Source organism: Octopus bimaculoides, chromosome 23 (genome assembly GCF_046866305.1).
Source record: "Octopus bimaculoides isolate indiv1 chromosome 23, ASM4686630v1, whole genome shotgun sequence".
Lineage (NCBI taxonomy): Eukaryota > Metazoa > Mollusca > Cephalopoda > Octopoda > Octopodidae > Octopus > Octopus bimaculoides.
The window spans coordinates 1,872,698-1,894,048 of record NC_142950.1 but is presented as its reverse complement, the minus strand read 5'-3'; the positions used below and the strand labels follow the sequence as shown (position 1 = coordinate 1,894,048).

General features: G+C 35.0%; 2 long non-coding RNA genes across 3 annotated transcripts in view; one reads left to right on the top strand and one right to left on the bottom strand.

Moving 5' to 3' along the window:
* LOC149131282 (uncharacterized) overlaps positions 1-21,351 on the top strand; it is a 163,134-nt gene that overhangs the window by 41,879 nt on the left and 99,904 nt on the right. The window lies entirely within an intron of this gene.
* Positions 12,914-21,351, bottom strand: part of LOC149131283 (uncharacterized) — a 44,003-nt gene continuing 35,565 nt past the window's right edge. The window contains exon 2 of the long non-coding RNA XR_016238062.1: positions 12,914-15,799. This is a non-coding gene — a long non-coding RNA (uncharacterized LOC149131283). The remainder of the gene's footprint in view (positions 15,800-21,351) is intronic.

Sequence of the window (21,351 nt, the reverse complement as noted above, 5' to 3'; positions counted from 1 at the left end):
TTGAAATGTGCATGGAGTAACGAAATTCTTTTTCTAACATTCGTGTCTAAAGTGCGTTTCGTTCGAATTCAAGATTGATATCCTTTATTGATTGTCTGATCTTAAAACGTTCTATCATATTACTTCAAGTTCATTTCCTCTGTTATACTTCTTCATCGACTTCTTGATTGGTAGTGCCATCCTATACACAAGGTTTACCCAAACTAAATACGATCGTAACCAATTAATTTTCTTCTATGTCATGGAATTCCGATTTGGAAATTATGTATTTCCTCGAAGCTATGATGTCTTCTATTTTTGAACATTTCATCAATAAATTTAAGATGGAGATGTGTGGCCAGAAGAGATTCACGTAATGAACTTGCAGCCTGTTACACAATCATTATGAATTCTTTTTCGATTTTTATACTTGCAATAATTGTTTCTTTAATTCCTCCTGGACTCTCTCGCCTTCTTTTGTTAACTTTTCGATAATTACTGAGATGATGCTTACTTGTTTAATTTCAGCGCTACTTTGAGGAATCCATTATTGTTGTAACCTTCTAACAAGCAACACAAAAGCTCCTTTATTTCATTCATGATATTTCTTCTATACTTCCTTGATTGCGTACTTGAAATTGCAGCTTTCACTTTCCCTTCAAGTCATTTATTTTCTCTATAATTGCTCTCTGTTCACACTGTAGCTTAATTGGTTTCCAAGTGTAATCCCATATTTTCTTTGCTCCCACCACGTCCGTATCTTTATATAACTTCCATTCCTTCATTTAGAGATAACACTAAGCTCTTAACACCAGCACTTGTTTTCTCTTCAATATTATTTCATCCATACCCGTTGAGGTTAGATTACATATTGTATCTGGGTGGAGTGAAGAAACGCAATTACTAATGAGAAATGATTCAGTAGATTTCTTGTTCATGCAAGTGGTTTATGCCATTGATATCCATGCTTGCTTCACTTCTCGTTTCCACTGCTTTATTATTAATGATTCTTTCGCATTAGAACATATACGTTCAAGTTTGATTTTTCTTTTCATATCTGATGTCTCTAAACTGTCATAATTTTTTGCGAGTCAATTTGTTGATATTGCTGTATTCTTCCGTTTGTATTGGTAATCTACAATGCTATATCTGTAGTACCTACGGTACTATATCCGTAGACTTTGCGCCATTGGATATTTACATGGCTTGTACTTTAGGAAAATGCTTCGAGACGGGATTACGGCATATCATCCCTGTAAGGCTGAAGATTCTTGCGCAATTATATAATTTTGCGATAGGAAACATACAAGTTGTAGGTTGTTTTGGATGGATAATTATTTGGGCTTGAAGTATTTGAATGCTTTTACGATTTATGTTCCTTTTTAAAGTATGCCAAATTTTAGTGCTAAACCGTCGTCTTTGTGGTTCTGGTGTTATACTATGACACTTAGGTCGAAAATCTGTATGCTTTCTTCCATTATTTACTCTGAATTCTTGTAAAATAGGAGTTTATTCGATTACCTTGTTACGATTATCTTCCAAGATATCGACAGAGCAGAATCGTTAGCGTGTCACACAAAATTGCTTAGCAGCTTGTTTTCCGGCCCTTTACAGGCGTTCCATTGCTGGCGAGGTCGCCTGTGTCTTTCTCCCTTTCCTCGTCGACAAAGGAAGCACAATTTTAGCACTTGGGTCGATGCGAACACCTTACCCCCACACTCTAAAAGTTATTGGCTCTACGCCAAAATTTAAAACCAATCCTAAGCTTTATATTGCGGTATACATTCATTCGAATTGGTAATTTCGATAAAAGCTTAGAATCTAGCAGAATCGAAATATATGAATTTGAAATGCCTTTCACTGTGCTTTAGGTGTTACTGGTGATAATGTTTGTGATGGTGGCCAATGCACTAATGATCTTCCCTATTATTTTCGTCTCAAATAATTGATAACATCAGGGATTTGTATTCATTGGATAAAATTCGCTTTGCGCTTGGAAGATCGATTTTATTTGAGGACTGCTAAGAATGTGTATTCGCGGTCTCAGTGAGAGTTATGAAGGCAACTTTGCTAAACATTGCATCATGGGAACCTTTTGGATAACTGGTTGCCATATGTTTGTGCTTCTGATTTAAGTGCATTGCATTCTTTTAATTTTGCTTACGTTTTTATATATTGTTTCTGAATTATACAGTTGAAATATTAAAGAAATACATGATAAAGAGAGGTTGGAGCTGGAGGACAAAAAATGAAGGGGGAAATTATTAATGACTACGTCGTAGAGAATGGTAAACAGTGATGGTCACTTAAAGGTCATTAACTGCAAATCGATATCACATTGGCAATATAGCACTTCCTGTTTATAGACTTATATATACGATTAGTACAATCAATCAGCTAATTAGAATGATTTGACATAATATACATACATATATATTGCCGCACATATAAAAAAAAGTAACAAGAACTTGCATATCTTCTCAAAAGCACACAATCTTGTGGATTACGTTGAATTCGGTACTACATACGTAACGAACTCCAGCTAGTTATGAAACAATTGTAGTGAATATACAGCCTGTTGCACGCATTTGTTTCTGGATATTTATTAACATTCTTAGCAGCGTTTGGTGCTGAAGTCATGAGTTGCATGGTGACAATTAGCTTATCGAAAATACAATTTAACTTCATTATGAGAAGAAATGTGTAACTTTCCATGTTAATCAATTTTTATATCGACTCTTTCTGCTTTTGCCCTCTATACTAGCCACTTATTTGTTTGAAGCTTATGAACCTCCTACACGTAGATCCCTGGATCGTGCTTACCAATATATAAATGAGTGGGGGGAGTGCACGCGTGTGAGTGTGTATGATTCTATGTGTGCATTCATGGAAAGTGGTTTCTCAGGATGTATTTCTACACACTGGAAATATTATCCTTTTATCTGGTGTTAAGCTATTCAGAGAAATTTCAGTTCCACCTCACCTCACGAGTCCTTCGTTTGGGACTAGAATTGTTTAAGTTTTTCAGTTGCGTGCAAAAAGGAAATCCTTGAAAATGAGGCAGAAAATCCTTTGTAGTTAATTCATTTGCCTTGTTTTGCTTTTAAATTCTTATTTTTATTTCTCTACTGCCAGTAACTAACGCTTAAAGTCTGAAGCCGGAAAAATCCCTGGTTTGGTAAGGTGAGCAAAAATATACGGATATATTGACAATAAAGAATTTTCAACGTGGATTTGAAGCGAAATTTGTTGCGCATAAGACCTACTCACAAATATGCTTTAACACGAACGAGTACTTCATGAAAGAAGTTATGACGGATCATCAAAATACTTGGAAATACTTCAAATGTAAGTTTCGTCGGTTAGGGAGAAAGATTTACAATCCTGAAACAACTCAGCGACTCAACTATTGGGAGACAAACGAAAAAATAAAAGATAAAATTAAAAAATTACAGAAAAAAGAATAAATGAAGGAAGGTAGTTTGAACATTTGCGAACAGGCAGGAATGAGTGAGAACATTAAATAATTCTAAATGACAATAGATAATCGTTTCTACAACAATTTATTTTCCTGAATTTAATTCAACTTTAAAAACGTAATGGGGTCAATTTCTTCGACGGTATGATCTGTGTGAGGTTGTTTCTACTGCAGAATTATATGGCGGGTAACTGTGTCTATGGAAAAAATATCTCAAAAAAACAAAATCTATCACTCAGCTGATAAATCGATACAAAGCATGTGATCGAACAACTGAAATGCACATTTTCGAATGTGCTGGAAGATCAGTTTCGTTTATATGGACATGCGAGTGTGTTTGCATGTGTGTGTGTGTGTGTTTGATTGTGTGTATGTTGATGTGTGTTTGGGTACTTATATTTGTGCGTAAGTATTATTTTCTTTTATACAGTTCTACTTTTGAAGTAGAAGCGTATTAATTATGATGTTTCATTCTCAACAAGCCACACCAGCGAACGTCACTGTTGAGCTGTCAACTGTTCGGTTGAATTGTTTCAACGTGGTTGAGGAAGATCTGAATTTGGAAGCGGAAAAAAAACAACAACCTGTTGAAAAACGTTGAAAATGTCACAATAAAACAAACTACAACTACTACTACTACTACTACTACTACTACTACTACTACTACTACTACTACTACAGTAGTAGTAGTATCGAAAGCATTATTGTAATACAGTATCGGAAGCATTATTGTAATAGTAGTGTGGTTAAGATAGCTGCTTAGCAACCACACAGTCTCGTTCAATAGCATTGCTTGGCACGTTAATCATAATGGGTCTGAAGTGCCATCTACTCTTACCCAGGGGCTATCAATGCTCTGTGAATGACTTCTAGAAGAAAAGACAGAATTAACCCAGCTTCTTCATTAATTTAAGGAAACTCTCTTTTCCATAAGACAACGTCTAGAAACTTGGCATGCATATAATATCTAATATTATTTAATATCTAACCCCCTCCATCGTGAGATAAAATATTTTCTTTGCTAGAGGAGAAAAATGTGTAAGTTACCTTTTTAGGTATCTACATGAAAACTATTTGAAATAGTAGGAAAAGCTTGAAGAGTTGACCTTTTTAAAATGTTTTACTTTCTTGCTTCTAATATTACAGGAAAGGCATTGATTCATCTATGTTATTGCACTTGTTTCCTGACCAAGAAAACTCCTTTCTCTGATCATAGAGCCCTTCACAAATATCACCGCCCTTCCCGGTGTTTGTGTTAAAGTTTCAATATGACAATGTATCATTGGATATATTTCCTGCTTTGATAATCGTATGACATTTCAAGAAGTATGGGATTGATCTTCGATACCAGCTTTTGTTAATCACGTTTACGATGTAATATTTGGCATTATTACTGTTTTAAAAAGAACTTCTCTCCGGATAACGTCGGGTGCTTGAGGCTCTGCAGCCGTCAAGAAGATATAGATCTATTTCCATTTTCGATCGATTTGAAATATTTGTTTCCATGCTTGATAATCTCTGCTGTTGATTTCCTTTTCAATAGTACTTTTTTTTTCAGGTTATTTTTTAGTCTTTTATTCATTCATTCACATTTTTATATTTCTCGATAATGTAGTATTCTTTTGTCCTATAGTCTGTACAGATCTTAGCATAGTCTCTCATGGGCATTTCTGCTTTTTATTTCATTTATCTGTGACTTTGATAATATCTTGTTGTTCACTGATTCGCAATGGTCTTTTTGTTATTTATCCTCAAGCATTTTAACTGCTTCACTAACCATTTTTCTATTGCTTTTTTTATATCTAAAGCATCAACACAATTCACTTCAAGAATTTTATTTTTCGGATTTGACTACTTCTTTCAAAATCTCACATGGAATTTTTACAAATTTCTTTAAGAATCTTTAAGCAATTTGTACTGATTCCATCTGTGTTCTTTAAGAGCATCAGTTTCTGCATTCCGTTTCTGCCTCTCAGCAAATTCTTATATTACTGCATCCTATTATTTCTTTGTATTTTGTTTTAAGGCTACAAAGATGTCTATTCTCTTTATTATTTCATCTTGCTCCTGTTGTTTCCTTCGGATTAACCCTTGGATTAGTGTTAATCTCGCACGTGTCTAATTGCAATAATTCCATTTGTAGAAATGTCATTGGTTTTTCTCTTTGCTTTAAGACAATAAAATGTTTTATACTATCATCTCATAATTTGACAACAATTTTTAGTCAGTCAAGTTGTGTTTGCCTACGTTACCTCAGTTCAATTATATTCATGGAAAGTTATCGTATAAGACATAGCATTCGTGACCATCTCATTTGTTTTAATTACACAGCATAAAAATACTACATTATCATTTTGTAATTCCCGTTACTAAGAAGAGAAGGTATGATATGCGTTAAATCTGGCTGTTATTTCTAGAAACTTTTTTTATCTTTTATCTTATATAACAGATGTTGTGGCTTAAAATCAAGTAAAATTCCAGTCCAAAGACAAGAGTTCCATAGCATTCGGGCTGTGAACATCCGGTATTCTTTGGTGTGTTGTAAGCAGATTATATTGGTTTCAAATTCTGACATAAATCTGTAATTTCGTTGGGGAGGATAAGTCCACTAAATAGATACCCAGTGCTACACTGTTAATTATTTTATCGATCTCGAAATGATGAATGGCAAAGTCGACCTCGGAGGAACTAGACTACAGAGCGTAAAGACGCACCAAATGCTGCTAAGGATTTCGCCGGGCGTGCTAAGAATTCTTCCTGCTCGCTGCCTCTCTAAGACAGATTATATTAACTATCGCCTTTGTAATATATTTAAGATTATATGGTTATATATAAGGGTGTATCAGCAGCTGTTTCTAGTATGAACACCTAGAGTAACCCTGTCATTTGAGAATTATATCTTTAAGATTGCTGTCCGTGCGTATTATCCCTCTAATATAATATTTTATTGAAAGGTTCTAAGATCCTCTTTCAAAGAATTTGGATAAATCCGCATTTAGAGGATTTCCCACAAGCACAGAATGCTCATTATCTTATAGACGATACTATTCTTACACACATACACATAAGCTTGTACGCACACACGCATATATATATACATACATATATATATATATATATATATATATATATATATATATTGGAATTCTTAGTAAAGTTATAGTTTAACACATTGATTCAATGCGTTTGTAATTTAGCTTATAATTATTGTGTTAGAAACTGACACCTGGTATGTGATTGTCGCTGCTGTTGCGGTGTTGGGGAATGAAAAGCAAAATTTCTTGGTCTCGCAAAGAAGTGACTAACAACATCCGCGAACGATTACCAGAAGATTTTATATACGCACGTAAAGTTTTAACTGTGTTTGTTTTTTACAAATTCTAACGGCAATAATTACATACAAGGAGAGATATACTGCTTGGGTTTGACCACAAGTTAACTGATATAGCAATATGTGGTAAGTACTTGCGCTATATTCGTGGCGACGAAAATTCCTATCTACTGTCAGACATATTCTGTCTTAATCGGTGCGATGTATTAATGAGAATGGGAACGAGAGGTATCCGTGTCAAAATTCAGGTTATTACCTTTTTGATATGTCTCAACGAAAAACGTTCTATAAAATTCAATCACAAAATGATTTGATGTTGGTTGGTCGCTTAGTAGACCGATCGCGTGAAACATTTATGGTTTGATCGGCTATTTAGCAGTTCGGTTTCGAATCACAGCTATGATATGGACACAATTTAGAATCGTAGCATCTTTTAAGACGGATTTAAAAGAAATACATTTGTGAAATACATTGTTAGTGTAAATGAGATTGAAGGAGTAAAGAGAAAACTTGTTATGTATTATATTAGGACCGGTCTTCATTGTATAAAAGAAACGCGTCACTCATTTCGAGTGGTGTCTATGTATGCGTGTGTGTATGTATGTATGTGTGCACGTGAGCAATTAACTCAGTCAAGCATATTCACCTTAATTGTTACTTACTCGTCTCTGATCTCCAAGATAACTTCTTATACATAGAGGCAGAGGCGTGGCTGTGTGGTACGAAGGTTCCTTGCCAACTACATGTTCCTCAGTTTAATCTCACTGCATAGATTATAGGTTAAGTATTTTCTACTATATGTTCAAGGCTACCGAATACTTGCGAGTGGATTTCAAAGACAGAAACCGAAAGATGCCCGTACATGATATACGTATATGTGGGTGTGTCTGCCTGTGTATGTGTTCGCGTGTGTGCATGCGCCCGTGTCTTTGTGCCTGTGTCTGTGTTTGTTCCACTGCACTGTTTGGCAACCTGTCGGTTTGGCAAAAAGAATCAATAAAATAAGTACCGAGTTTAAAAACTTAGAAATCTTGCACTTGATTCATTCGGCTAAAATTCTTTCAGCCGATGCCTCAGCATGGCTGTAGTACAATGATTAAGCAAGTAAAAGATAAAAGATTCCTCTTTGGCATAACAAACATTTTATTTTCTCTATCGCTAACGAACTATAACTTCCAATTTTTCTTTCATAAGCAATTAGAAAGTATTTACACCATTACCAAGTAATCTATGGCTAATTGGCACAAGTGCTAATCTTAACTCCGATAATTAACTAATTAGGTATGACTCTTAATCCTGTTAATACTTTATATTAGCCGTTCTGTGAATCTAATGCAATCCTCGATAATATACATACACGCTTAATTTTCAGACAGAGTATTGCGTAGAGTGACTTGCAGTATTTGTTCAAGTTCTCTGCATTGTGGGTTCAAATTGGCCGACGTCATCGTTGCTATCCATCCTTTAGGGGAAACATAGCAATTAAATTGAGGACAATGAATCGGCGGAATATATTGGAACGGATTCTTTGAGGTATATAATTCTGATCTTTACTCTAAGGGTAAATACCAGTATGGAATATTTGGTTTAACGCCTCCAGGAGGTAGCTTCAGTACTTTTAGCGTTGCTGAATATTCTTTTCTACTCTAGGCACAAGGTGCGAAATTTTGGGAGAGGGGGCCGGTCGATTAGATCAACCCCAATACACAACTGGTACTTCTTAATTTATCGACTCCGAAAGAATGAAAGGCAAAGCCGACCTCGGCGGAATTTGAACTCAGAACGTAACAGCAGACGAAATACCGCTAAATTTCGTCCGCCGTGCTAACGCCTCTGCTAGCTCACCGCCTTAACGTCGTTGAATATTGGTAAACTTTAAGCTAGACCAATAATTTTAGGATATCTTCCTCCTTCTTCCCATCTGGCTTGGAATCCCTAGTTATACAATATCGGGCCTGTCTTTCTCAACCGCCAAAAAAAAACAAATATATACACACACACATATATATATATGTATATATGACCATCCCCAAGTACAACAACATATATATATATATATATATATATATCAATTACAGACATTGTGCATGTATTAAATTGCGAATGCGTTCGCACAACTGGACGTATTTCATTTCAATGAATGCTGTACACTTTTAGTCTCTGTTCATTGTTTGTTGTTTCTTCTAACTGGCACTGCTTCCGTCGCTGCCGCCGCCGATGCCGCCTTTGGTGTTGTCCTCTTCGTTCTTGATGTCTTCTTATTGCCGTTGTTTATAGCGCTGTTATTAGCTAGTTTCTATTTTTTTGGCATCGCTGAGTAAAAGATCAGAAATTGAATGTATGGAATGGATTTCGTCCAAATTCTGTGGCACCTTTCAGCTATATTATAATTCATCATTTCTATTATTTCTCGATCTTTCACCCTTATCTCTAACTAACCTCACCCCTTTCCCTATCTCCATTTCTCTTTCTCTGTATATATGCCTCATTCTCACTCACGCTCTATTGATATCTCTATCTCTATCTCTATCTCTCTCTTCGACACTTTCCCACGTGATTACACATTGTTTCACTCACTATCAATCTATCACACCTCTTCCCTTGTTTCTCTCTTTTCCCACACTCTGAAATCCCATATTTACTCCTCTATACGTTGTCTGATCTTTAATTATATTTTCTCTTATTCTTCCGTTTGCTGCATTGATTCTGGAGCAGATATTTGCATGTAAAACTGTTAGCACTTAACCTAGCCATAGTTTATAAAAATTTACTGCTGTTAGTTAGTGATTTTGTGGTTACTTTATACATTTCAACATTGTTATATTATCGAGAATATTCTATGTATGCCTTTTATATTAATCCGTGCCAATGCTTACCTAGCAGAACCATGATGGTTTGAAATTTTAGAATAAGGCCAGCTATTTTGGGGGAAGAATCATGTCAATGACATTGGCGCTAGTACTGAATGGGTACTTATTTTATCACTCACGAAGGGGATGAAAGGCAAAGTCAATCTCGTTGGGAATCGAACACAAGCATGCCCGTACAAGAGATACTTTAATAGAATTGATGTAGAACGCTTAGAGTCTCTAACAGAACTCTAAACCTAACCTTAACCCAAATAGTACGTTCGTAACTTAAAGTAGTGGGCAGGTAGACCCTTTAAAGCAGCGGACAAAATGGCTTGCAGTATTTTATCGTGTATTTAATCCGAGTTCAAATCTTTTCACTGTTATTCTTGATATATCGATTTCAAATATTGGCACAAGTCATCAACTTCGGGAGGGGAGCTCAAGTCGATTTCATTGACCTCATTGCTCAAGTGATAGTCATTTCATCGACCCCGAAATTATGAAAGGCAACGTCAATCACTGCCGAATTTGAACTCAGAACATATAGACTGATGTATTGCGGTGTAGCATTTGCCCGCCGTGATAACAATTCTGCCAGCTCGAATGAACGATTTCAGGTCAGTAGGATGCCTGAATGTTTTCAGCATTGAAGAAAATATCGTATATCGGCTGTGTTTATAGGCTCAGCTTTTATATCTTGTCGAACTCAATTTTTCTCTTTCATCATACTGCGGTCGATAAAAGAGATACCCCAATCAAAAGCGATTGATAAACGGAATTACTTCTCTTTTTTCTGTCAGCCGTTTAATTTCAAATCCTACCTACTGAACGTTATCTCACAGCCATTGTTTTGCCTATAATATTAAATGCCTTCTTGCGCAATGGATTAAAACAATTCTTTTGGCCGTCAGACAATATCTTTCCTAAATATTCATTAGCGATTCTTACATCATTTGTGGAGAAAGTCTATCTCATCTGAAGGATTGCGGGTGACGTGTTAATAAATTAAAGTGCATAGCAAATATCACGCCCTTCTCTTCCTTTAGCTCACATCTCCCTTAGGTTTCGTGAAGTCAATGGTGAGCGTATTAAGAGCGGGTCTAATCATGAATGAATGGAATCAGTAAATCAAAAGCAGATGTATGACTGCTAGCTGTTTCCTTCACATTTGTACTCAGCTACCAACTACATATTGGTTTCAATTTTTGGCACAAGGTCAGCAGTTTGGAGGAGGGGGGTAAATTGATTGCATCAATTCCAGAGCTCAGCTGGTAATTATGTTATCAACTTCGAAATGATGAGAGCAAAGTCGACCACGGCGAAATATGAACACAGAACGCAAGCTCGGACGAAATGCCGCTAAGCATTTTATCCGGCGTGCTAATGATAGCCGACGACGATATATTATCAGTCAATAAACTACTCTGGATATTCTCATGATAAACGTATTTAATACTACACTAACGTCTGCGTCCGTTCGTTTCTTGGATGGTAGGAAGTAATTTCAGATATTGATTAAAGAGAAGTAAAAGCAATACCGTTCCAGTCTCTAACAGCCCATATTTTGATCGTTGTCTATGAACTGTGTATTTGATATGCCTCGTATTTTTAAACACCACAGCGCTTTTAGATAGAAAATCAGCTGTTTTTTCTGCGTCTTTAACATCTCTCTAACCATTCACTGGTAAGTTCGTCGTATAAACACTCACATAAATTTGTTATTCGTTTTAAATGCTGTAATGCTATTGTTGTTGTTATTGGTGTGTTTTCGGTTTTCTTCCTTGATATTATTTAGGAACTCACTCTCAGCTCAGCTTTGCAAACTAGCCAACCCCCTCCCCTGGTGATACAATTTAAGATTTAAAGATTTAATTCCAGATTTTTATCGCATTTCAGCATTTTGAAGTTATGCTTTATTTTAAGAAAGATAAAGAGAAATGCTTTCTTTGGTATTTCTTTGAGAGTTCTTTTTGTGATAATTTATTTGTTTTTCAATTTAATTTCAACTTTAAAAATAATTAAATGTTGCATTTTTGCATTGTTTAAAGGAATATGTTTAGAACTGAGTGTGATTCAATTATTATGATACAACATTATTTAAACCGTTTAAATATCACCACTTTACATCGATGAAGTGTGTTAGGCCGAGGAGAACAGACTGAATCGTCAGCACGGTGGTGAGGTGTTTATTCGGGTGACGTCCATCTTTACGTTCTGATTTCAAATTCCTTCGGCATCGACATTACCTTTCCCGCTCTCGATAATATAAATACCAGTTGAGCCCTGGGGGCAATGTAATCGGCTTACCCCTTCCTCCAAACTTACTGGTCTTTAGCTAAAATTTGAAACCAGTGTCTTATCTCTCCGTCTCTCTCTCTCTCTCTATCTTTTAATATGTGTGGGTGTGGGTGTGGGTGTGGGTGTGGGTGGGTGTGGGTGTGTGGGTGTGGGTGTGTGTGGGTGTGGGTGTGGGTGTGTGTGTGGGTGTGTGTGTGTGTGTGTGGGTGTGTGTGTGGGTGTGGGTGTGGATGTGGGTGTGGGTGTGGGTGTGTGTGTGTGGGTGTGAGAGCGTCAGTGTGTTTCCCCACGTCTACGCGTATCTATATATCTACATTCGGATTATTATGCTTATGTATATATATATAAAGATGCACATGTCGGTGTATCTAAGTTTGTCATATTTCTTCCTTTCCACGTAATGCTCATATATTTATTCATACACGCACTCAACTCCCTCTCCCGCTGTGTTTGTCTGCCCCTCTCAGTATATTGTATACATAATGTAACTCACTTTAACTCTATCTATTTATCTCTTCATCTATCAATCTATCTAACTATCTGTCTATCTATGTTTCGACCTATTTATTTATCTATGCCTACACATATGTATGCTATACATATACGCATGCATATATCGTTACACTCCAACACAACAATCTGCTCTTTGATGCGTACATACATTTTCACATATACCAACATACACTATACGAATATACATAAGCGCCCATATTCAGCACACAACAACGTATATGCAATTATATACACACAGACACACACACACACACACACACACACACACACACACACACACACACACACACACGTATGTATGCGTAATATGTTCTACATAGGCACATTCAAACTGATATATCGCTTGGACTTTATATTTGTATTCTATTGTTACGTTGCCAAATCTCTGTTCTTGACATTTTAGATTCAACTTTCTGTTGATGCGGCATAATGCAAGACTGTTCTTTCGAATTCATAGAAATATTTATTTATTTATTCATTTATTTATTTATTCATGAAAAAACACTTCTTTAGACGCTTCCTGTTATTGTAAAAAGAAGAAAAATTACAGTATATTTCATCTAATTCTTGTTATCGATATATTCTTGCTGTCATCATTGGCTTATTATATGTTTTGGGCGTCAGACATTGAATTTCCCCGTCGCTGGTTGACTTCTAAGAAATATCGGCGATACCATTCCTCTTTAAGACAGAACAATTCATCTTCAAAACCTGAGAACATGTTTGGTATATTCTGTTTAATAGACGAATTGCAAAACTTGGGTCATCTTTGACGGATGTAGGACTGGTGCAGAAAATATGGATGACTAAAAATCGGAATAAATATTATGACGAAGAGAAAGAGAAGAATATCATAGCCGGTCTACACCACCGACAGCAGGAGCAAAACGATGAGTCAGCTATTCGTATCGGATGCCTCTATCAATCAGGTTTGACCTCGTCACTGCGTCTGTATGTTCAGCTCTATGAAGTGAATTGGTTTTTGTGTGGAAGATTAACGTTTGCATCTATGCAAATATTTCCTGTCTGCATATTACCGAAGTTATCCAAGGGAAAGTTCTTCGCTGTGTCCATTTGGTCGTCGTTGTTGGAGTACAACGGGTAGCAAGATCTAGCGCAAAACATTGCTACCAATATTCTTATAATCGTACCAATATATCGCCATTGACTACTACAATTCTATCGTCCCCGATACGATACAGATGACATGAGCTAGGTTTGAACCCTGAACTCAGTAACTGTAACTATGTCTTTCTATCCAACTCTTCAACAACTGAGCCATTTCACGTTCTTCCTTCCTTCATATGTTCAATACTGATGTTTATATAAAATAATGAGAACTTTGTCCCCAGCTACGTTCTTGGGGTTTCCTCCCTGTCAAAAAAAGATTCCTGTGTTTCTGACGCTCTGACAACTTTCATTAACGTGTTAAATTACTGTGGGAAAAATATTCATGGTTCGCATCTCCAAATTTCTTGTTCTTCCTAAAAGTCCGTTGCATCCTTTGCATAATATTTATTGAACTGATGAGATGCGTCTCGCAGAGAGATATTGCTTGCTCATTCTGGTGCTATCGTTTTGGTGTATTCTCGTATTCTGTGGTAACATGTTGGACTGCGGCATTTCAATCTGGAATCCGAAAAGTTTACAATGCGATGGGAAGTATCTTATATAAATATAACAAAAGTATTTCGTTCCAATCTCTAACGATGCAACCAATCAGCGACGATGTCGTGCAACACGCTTCCATATAGCGCGTTTCTTATGGTGCTGCTTTTCTTTGTTGGGGAAAATAAATGAATTTGGCGATTGTGCCATGTTTGTGTTATTGTTGCAATAATGTGGCTCGTGAAGTGACAATTGGTTCGAGGCATTATGCTTGATGTCGATCTCCTTGTTTCATCTTCGCAGCTAATGTGTGTGTTTTGTGGCGACGGTTGTTGTTTCGGTTGGTAAGCTTTTAGCGAATGAAGTTGTTAGTATTCGATTTCGTGTGTTCATCAATACAGTATTAGCATAGAAATACACATCTCTATCGGCTAGAAATAAGTAATAGAATTGGTGGTTCTCGTGGCTTACACTGCTTTGATGTTATTGTTAGAATATTAGGAATGGTGTTCATATTACTGTAAAAGCAATAGTACCGTGGTTATTCTGCTGGTCTGATGTTAGTATTTACCGCCTAGATCTCGTCGTTGCAGAGTTAAAAAAACGATACGATTTCTCTGGTAATGCATTAGCTGACGTAACACTTGTCATTGCCTCTACTGTGATGTTGGTGTGAAATTACTGTACATTATACAGTATTGATATTCTCGCTGTTGTTAGAGCATAAATGCTGCAACGATTATGGCGTAGAAATGGTGTTGTTATCGGTGTCGTTATGAATAATTTCGTTGTTTTCGCTATAGTGCTGGTGTGAAATTACTGCTAGTGATAGCATTGGTGCAGTTGTTGTTGTTGTGACTGTGATAATGTCTAGAGACTTCAGGATTGGTGTTGGAGTGGTTAATGGTTTGCTTGTTACGCCGAACGTTGATACTAATGGAATGTTCCATTACAATCCCATGCGTTAGAAATGGTGTGATGATAAAGTTAGTTGTAATTTTTGCTTGTTTGTTTTGCCATGTTTTTGGTTGTGATGGAAGTGTTAGTGGTGAGAGGGTTGTAAGTACGGTGATGGTGATTGTTATTAGGACAGAGTTCTTGTTTCACATTTTTTTTTTGTATGGTGTGGCGGGAACGGTACCGTTATTAGTGAGGAAGAAACAGGTATGGTTTTGGCACAAAGAGGCACTAATAGCACCAGCGATGCTATGGAATTTTCAAATACATTTCGCTGGTGAATAGTATTGATATTAGGGATATTATTATGAAGGTAATTTAGTTAACATATTGTACTAGCGCTGGGAGGGATTGTTATGGATATGGGAGTTGAGCTAATGGCAGTCGTGTCGAGCTGATTTTAGTGATGATGGTTTGGGGATTGGCATTGATCGTCATAGTGATCGTTCGGGTCTGTGGCGGTATTTCGTTTAACGATGGCGCAGATGGTAGTCACTTTTTGAGCTGGTGTTGTTGGCGTCTTAAACGTTGTGCTTGAAATAGTACCCAGCTTACTGGAAATCGTGGGTACGTAGTGATGAATGTAATGTTAGCAGACGTGGTACTCCTGGCGCTCGTAGTTGCAGTTGTAATTGTCGTAGTAATCGCGTGTTGCTGCTAATGTTTACAATGGTGATGATGGTAGGATGGTAGCTATTGTTGTGTTGTTGGTGTTAGTAGAATTGTCTTCATCCATTTTCTATATTTTTTTCTTTCACTGCCATCTTCCACACCCCACATACCCTATGAAAAAAATGAAATGTTCCATTGACAAATATTTAATTAACAACCACATGCTATAATGAATTTTAATGCATGACAGATACAATTACGTGAAATAGTAAAATCAACAACAACAACAAACAATGAATCAGTGAAAGAAGACGAATCATAAAATTAAAATAATAAAATCGACAACAAAATTTAATAAAAAAGGTGTTCAACAACATAATCATTGGTATTGGTGTTGTTGTTGTTGTTGTTGTTGTTATCATCACCACTACAGACATAGTCGAAAACGGCACATTGAAGTCAATACAAACTGCAAACCCCACAAGCTGCCGCATCACGATCAGCATATTCAACATCATCATTATTGTCATCATGGATATCACCGCCATCATTATTACCAGGACCATCATCACCAACACCACTACCACTCTTATCATCATCATCATCATCATCATCATCATAATTATCACTATTTTCAACAAGTATCATCGTTATAATCGACAGCTTCCTCTTCATCATAGTCATCATGACCATAATCATCATCATCACCATCATCATTATCATTGTCATCATCACGGACGCAGCACCCAATACAAATTACATCGTAGACAACACCGCTAACATCAACATCATCTCAGGCAACACGAATATAATTATCGCCATCGACGTTACTGTCATCACTTCCCCTATCACCATTTGCAACATCATCACTATCATCACCATCATCATTAAACTCATCATCGTCATCACCATCATCGTCGTCGTCATTAACATCTTCCTTAACATCATCGTAATCATCATTGAACTCATGATCTTCATCATCATCATCATCATCAACATTATCATCGTCATCCTCGTCATCATCATCATCATCATCATCATTATCGTCATCGTCCTCACATCATCATCAACATAACAAACCCTAACACAAGTAAGAGCGATTATCAATAACAGAAGATGGAGTAAAATGAAAACGAAAAGGAAAAAGAAGGAAATATAAAAAATAAAAAAAAACAATAGACACACATAATAGAAATATAAAAACAAGAAACACCAACATCAGCAGTTGAACAACTGCACAAAAATCAGAACAAAATAACAATAATTGCAAAAAAAAAAACATCCAACAACAATACCGCTTTGCATAACTCGGAATATAATTTCGATATTATTCTAAAATAACTTTGATGCAAAAAAAAATATAAAAATATATATATAAATAAATGAGAAACAAACAAAAATAAATATATTCAGGAAAATACAAAAGAATAATGGAAAATTACTAAATAGTTTTTAACATATTTTTTATAAATTCTAAAGAAAAAAAATCATAATTTATTCTATATTTTGTTTAGAAATTTTCTGACAAATATTACGTTTTTTTTTTTTTCTAGAACATTTCATTCATGACTATAAAATAACTTTCGAACTATAATTGTGATGATGATGATGATGATGATAACAATAATAATAATAATGATGATAATGATAATAATAATAATGATAATAATATTAACAATAATATTAAATATTATAAAAAAACAACGAAAGCATTAACGATAGCAAGAGTGAAACTAATAAGAAGGATAATAATGAGTAGTTTTTCTTAAGTAATCACGGGAGTAAAAGGTTTATTAACATTAATAATAATGATGATAATAATAATAATAATAATAATAAATATAGCAAAATAAATGATAATCTAAATTATATCGATGACGAGAAGTTTTGCTGTTGTTATTCTTTTCTTTTAACTACTACTACTACTATTATTAGTATTATTGTTATTATTATTATTATTATTATTGTTATTATTATTATTATTATTATTATTCTTATTCTCATTATTAGCAGTAGCTGTTGTAGTATTATTGGTATTAGTAGTAGTAGGAATAGCAGAATTAGTAGTAATAGTTGCGTAGGAGTTATAATAGTAGTAGCAGCAGCAGCAGCAACAGTAGTTGTAGTAGTGATGATTGTAATAGTGATAATATCAACGATGGTAAAAATATTAATCGTACTCGAAATAATAATAACGATTCGACGATGTTGATTATACTGATGGCGCTGACGACGACGATGTTGACGCTGAGGATAGCAGCAACAACAATAATAATAATAATTATTATAATTATAAATGCTAGTAACCAAATTAATCATAATTCCTGCCAGTAATATCAATAACATCAACGGTAATAAAGATAGGAATGATGATTGTTAAACTACGACGAAAATTATTACTAATAATAACGCAAGAGGAAAATGGTTATTTAATTCTCTTCAGTTATTGTTTGATCGATTTTGAAAGATTTCTTTTTTTTTTTGTTTGTTTGAATTCTATTTTCGTTTTTTTTTTTTTTTGTCTTTTCTGCGAATGTTTATATTTTCATTTCAGACAGTGATATATGAATTTTTAATTATGTAGGAAGTTTCTATTTAATACAGAATAATTCTGATTGGAAAAAAAAAAATTTAAAAAAAAAAACAGAAAATCTTAAAAAAAATATACGAGCCATACCACTTCCTTCTCAGTTTGGCTCTTTCCTAGTTATATTCTTGAAAAGTTGCAGACGAATTAGATTTTCTATTTTATTTGTTTTTGAAAGTTGCGGTTGGTAGATAGTGGCTGATTGAGCGTTTCATTACAAATTTCTTCATTCTTTATTCTTGGTTTTCTTTATATAAAACGATTGACATTTCACACAAATAACGGTTTAGTTTTGAAAAGACGTGTTGGACATTTGAAATTGTCGTAAATAACCTGGAATTGATAGCTTCTTCATGAATTCTAGCATTTGTCTTATCGATTCGAGTTCAGCAATAGCTCAACGGCAAGTGAACTGGTTCTTTTTTCAATTCTGAGTCGTATATTGTCAACCGCAGGTCAATTTTGAGCAAATAGATCCGATATTAATCTAATTTTATGTCACAGCAATCTACCTTACCGCACTTGTACATTGATCTCATCGGCGAAAGACATACGGAGCAATAAAAATGAACACAACCTAGCTCAGTTGTAAAATATCAATATCTTAAACGTGAATTTCATTCTGGCCAGGCATATCAAAGATCAACGGTTCCACAGATGTAAGCATCAATCGTGTGCTGAGCACAGTGCATTTCATCTAAGTGCAAAAAAATAAGATTGACCTGAATCTAAACAGAAGAAAGGAAGGTGTTATAGGTTGAACAGCTGTTTATGGGTAGTGGGTCTATGATGTTGTTGGTAGATGTAGTTCATCATAATATGCAGCCATACTCGAGCAAATCGACCTCAAGACTTATACTTTGTAAACCTAGTACATATTCTCTAGGGCTGTTTTGACGAACCGCTAAGTTACGAGTACGTAAACACACCACTATCAGTTGTCAAGTGATGTTGGAGAGAAAAACACATACACATACATACATATATATTTATATATACACACACTCATATACACACACAGACAGACATATATATATGTATATATATATATAAATACATACACACACACACCCACTCACACACACACACAGACACACACACACACACACACGTACGTTTTCTACTCATTCATATCCTACAGAGAGAAGCATTTTAACAGCAGCGTCAATTCCATTTTCGTAATCTAGAATCAATCTCAACAGTGCTCCCAATATATGATTTAGTTTCTTGTTTTACTTTTATCTTTTGTATTTTGCTATCAATATATTTTATATGACTAATGATGTATTTTTCTGTCTCTCAGATATCCATATATTTTACGAGATTTATAAAGTGACATTTTTCTGTCTTCTTTTCCATCTTGTCATCAAGAACGTTACAATAATTCGTTCTTTATGTTTGTGGCTAAAAAATTATATTACACTGATCATTAACCTTACAGTATTCGTTGTTTGAGAATTTTAAAAATTCCTTTAGTCACTAAGTGTTTATGTGATGGTTTACATTTGTTATTTATATATTCTTGTGACTTAACGACTATTTTATATTTCTAAGAATAATGGAAAACACGTATATTGTAATGGCACTCAGTACAAGGACAATGAGTGAATATTGAGAAAAGCAGTGAATGGCAACATAGGTAGAGATGATATATATACGTGTGTGTGTGTGTGTGTGTGTGTGTGTGTGTGTGTGTCTGTCTGTCTGTGTGCATGAATATCTATCTATCTAAGCATATATGTACATGTGTGTGTATGTATGTGTATATATATATATATATATATGTATATATATATATATACACACACACACACACACACACACACACACATATATATACACACACACACACACACACACACATATATATATACACACACATACATATATATTTATATATATATATATGTATATATATACACATACATACATATACATACAAATCTATGCACTTAGATATTCGTATGCCAACATGTGAGTATTTCATGTATTCTTCCCAAGTAAATGAATCTCTAAACAAAACGATTGATCGAAGAATTGTTTAATAACCAGTATGTAAACAAATAGCTAAAATGAATCGCAAATCTACGTAAAAACCAATACCATATATTCAACAGAGACAACAGTGCCTTCAATGAACCAAACTCCTACTCCTTATACGAAACAAAAGCCATCATGCATTACGTGAACATTCTGAGCGCAAAGGGAAATATTAGAAAATCAATCGGCAACAACAAACAAACCTGCCTTCGTACTAAGTCAACTAGAGATGAAAAAGTAATTTTAAAATTAATGTGTAAACATGTGTCTTCTTAATTTAATCATTATCAAATATACACCGGACATATTTACCACTATTTCCATTCGACATAACATCCATCTACAATCATCGGTCATTATTTTTTGTTATATCTTATATAACACATGTACCAGCGTAGACAGAATAATATTAATCGACAATAATTTTATCATTTTTTATGATTCCACACTCAGAAAGGAGAACTTTCAGGCTTGAGGACTGACAATGGTGATAAATATTATTAGAATATTTGTGATATTATTTGTTATAAATTTAAGGCGGCGAGCTGGCCGAATCGTTAGCTGTTTGCGCAAGAGGCTTAGCAGTATATCGGCCTTCTTCATGTTCTAAGTTCAAATTCCACCGAGGCCTATCATCCTTTCAGGTTCGATAAAAGTGTGCCTGCTGAGCACTGGGTTGATGTAACCGACTTGGCCCATTACCCGAAACTGCTTGTGCTAATATTTGAAATCAATATTTATTAAAAGTTAGTTGGTACACACACACACACACATACACACACACACACACACACATATCTGTATGTATGTATGTATATATATATATATATCTATTCATGCATATACTTGTATGTCTAGCCATGATCATATAAACTTAAATAATAAAGATTTTTACAGTTCCAGTGATTGCTTTGATCTGTAGTCTTCTAATCAGCTTTATTCTTTCTGGTTTGGGGAATCCTAATTTCCCAAGGTTGGTTTTTATGCAGTGTGATACATGTATATATATAGAGATAGATAGATAGATAGATAGATAGATAGATACATACATATAGACATGTATGTAAATGTATATGCATATATGGTATATACATAC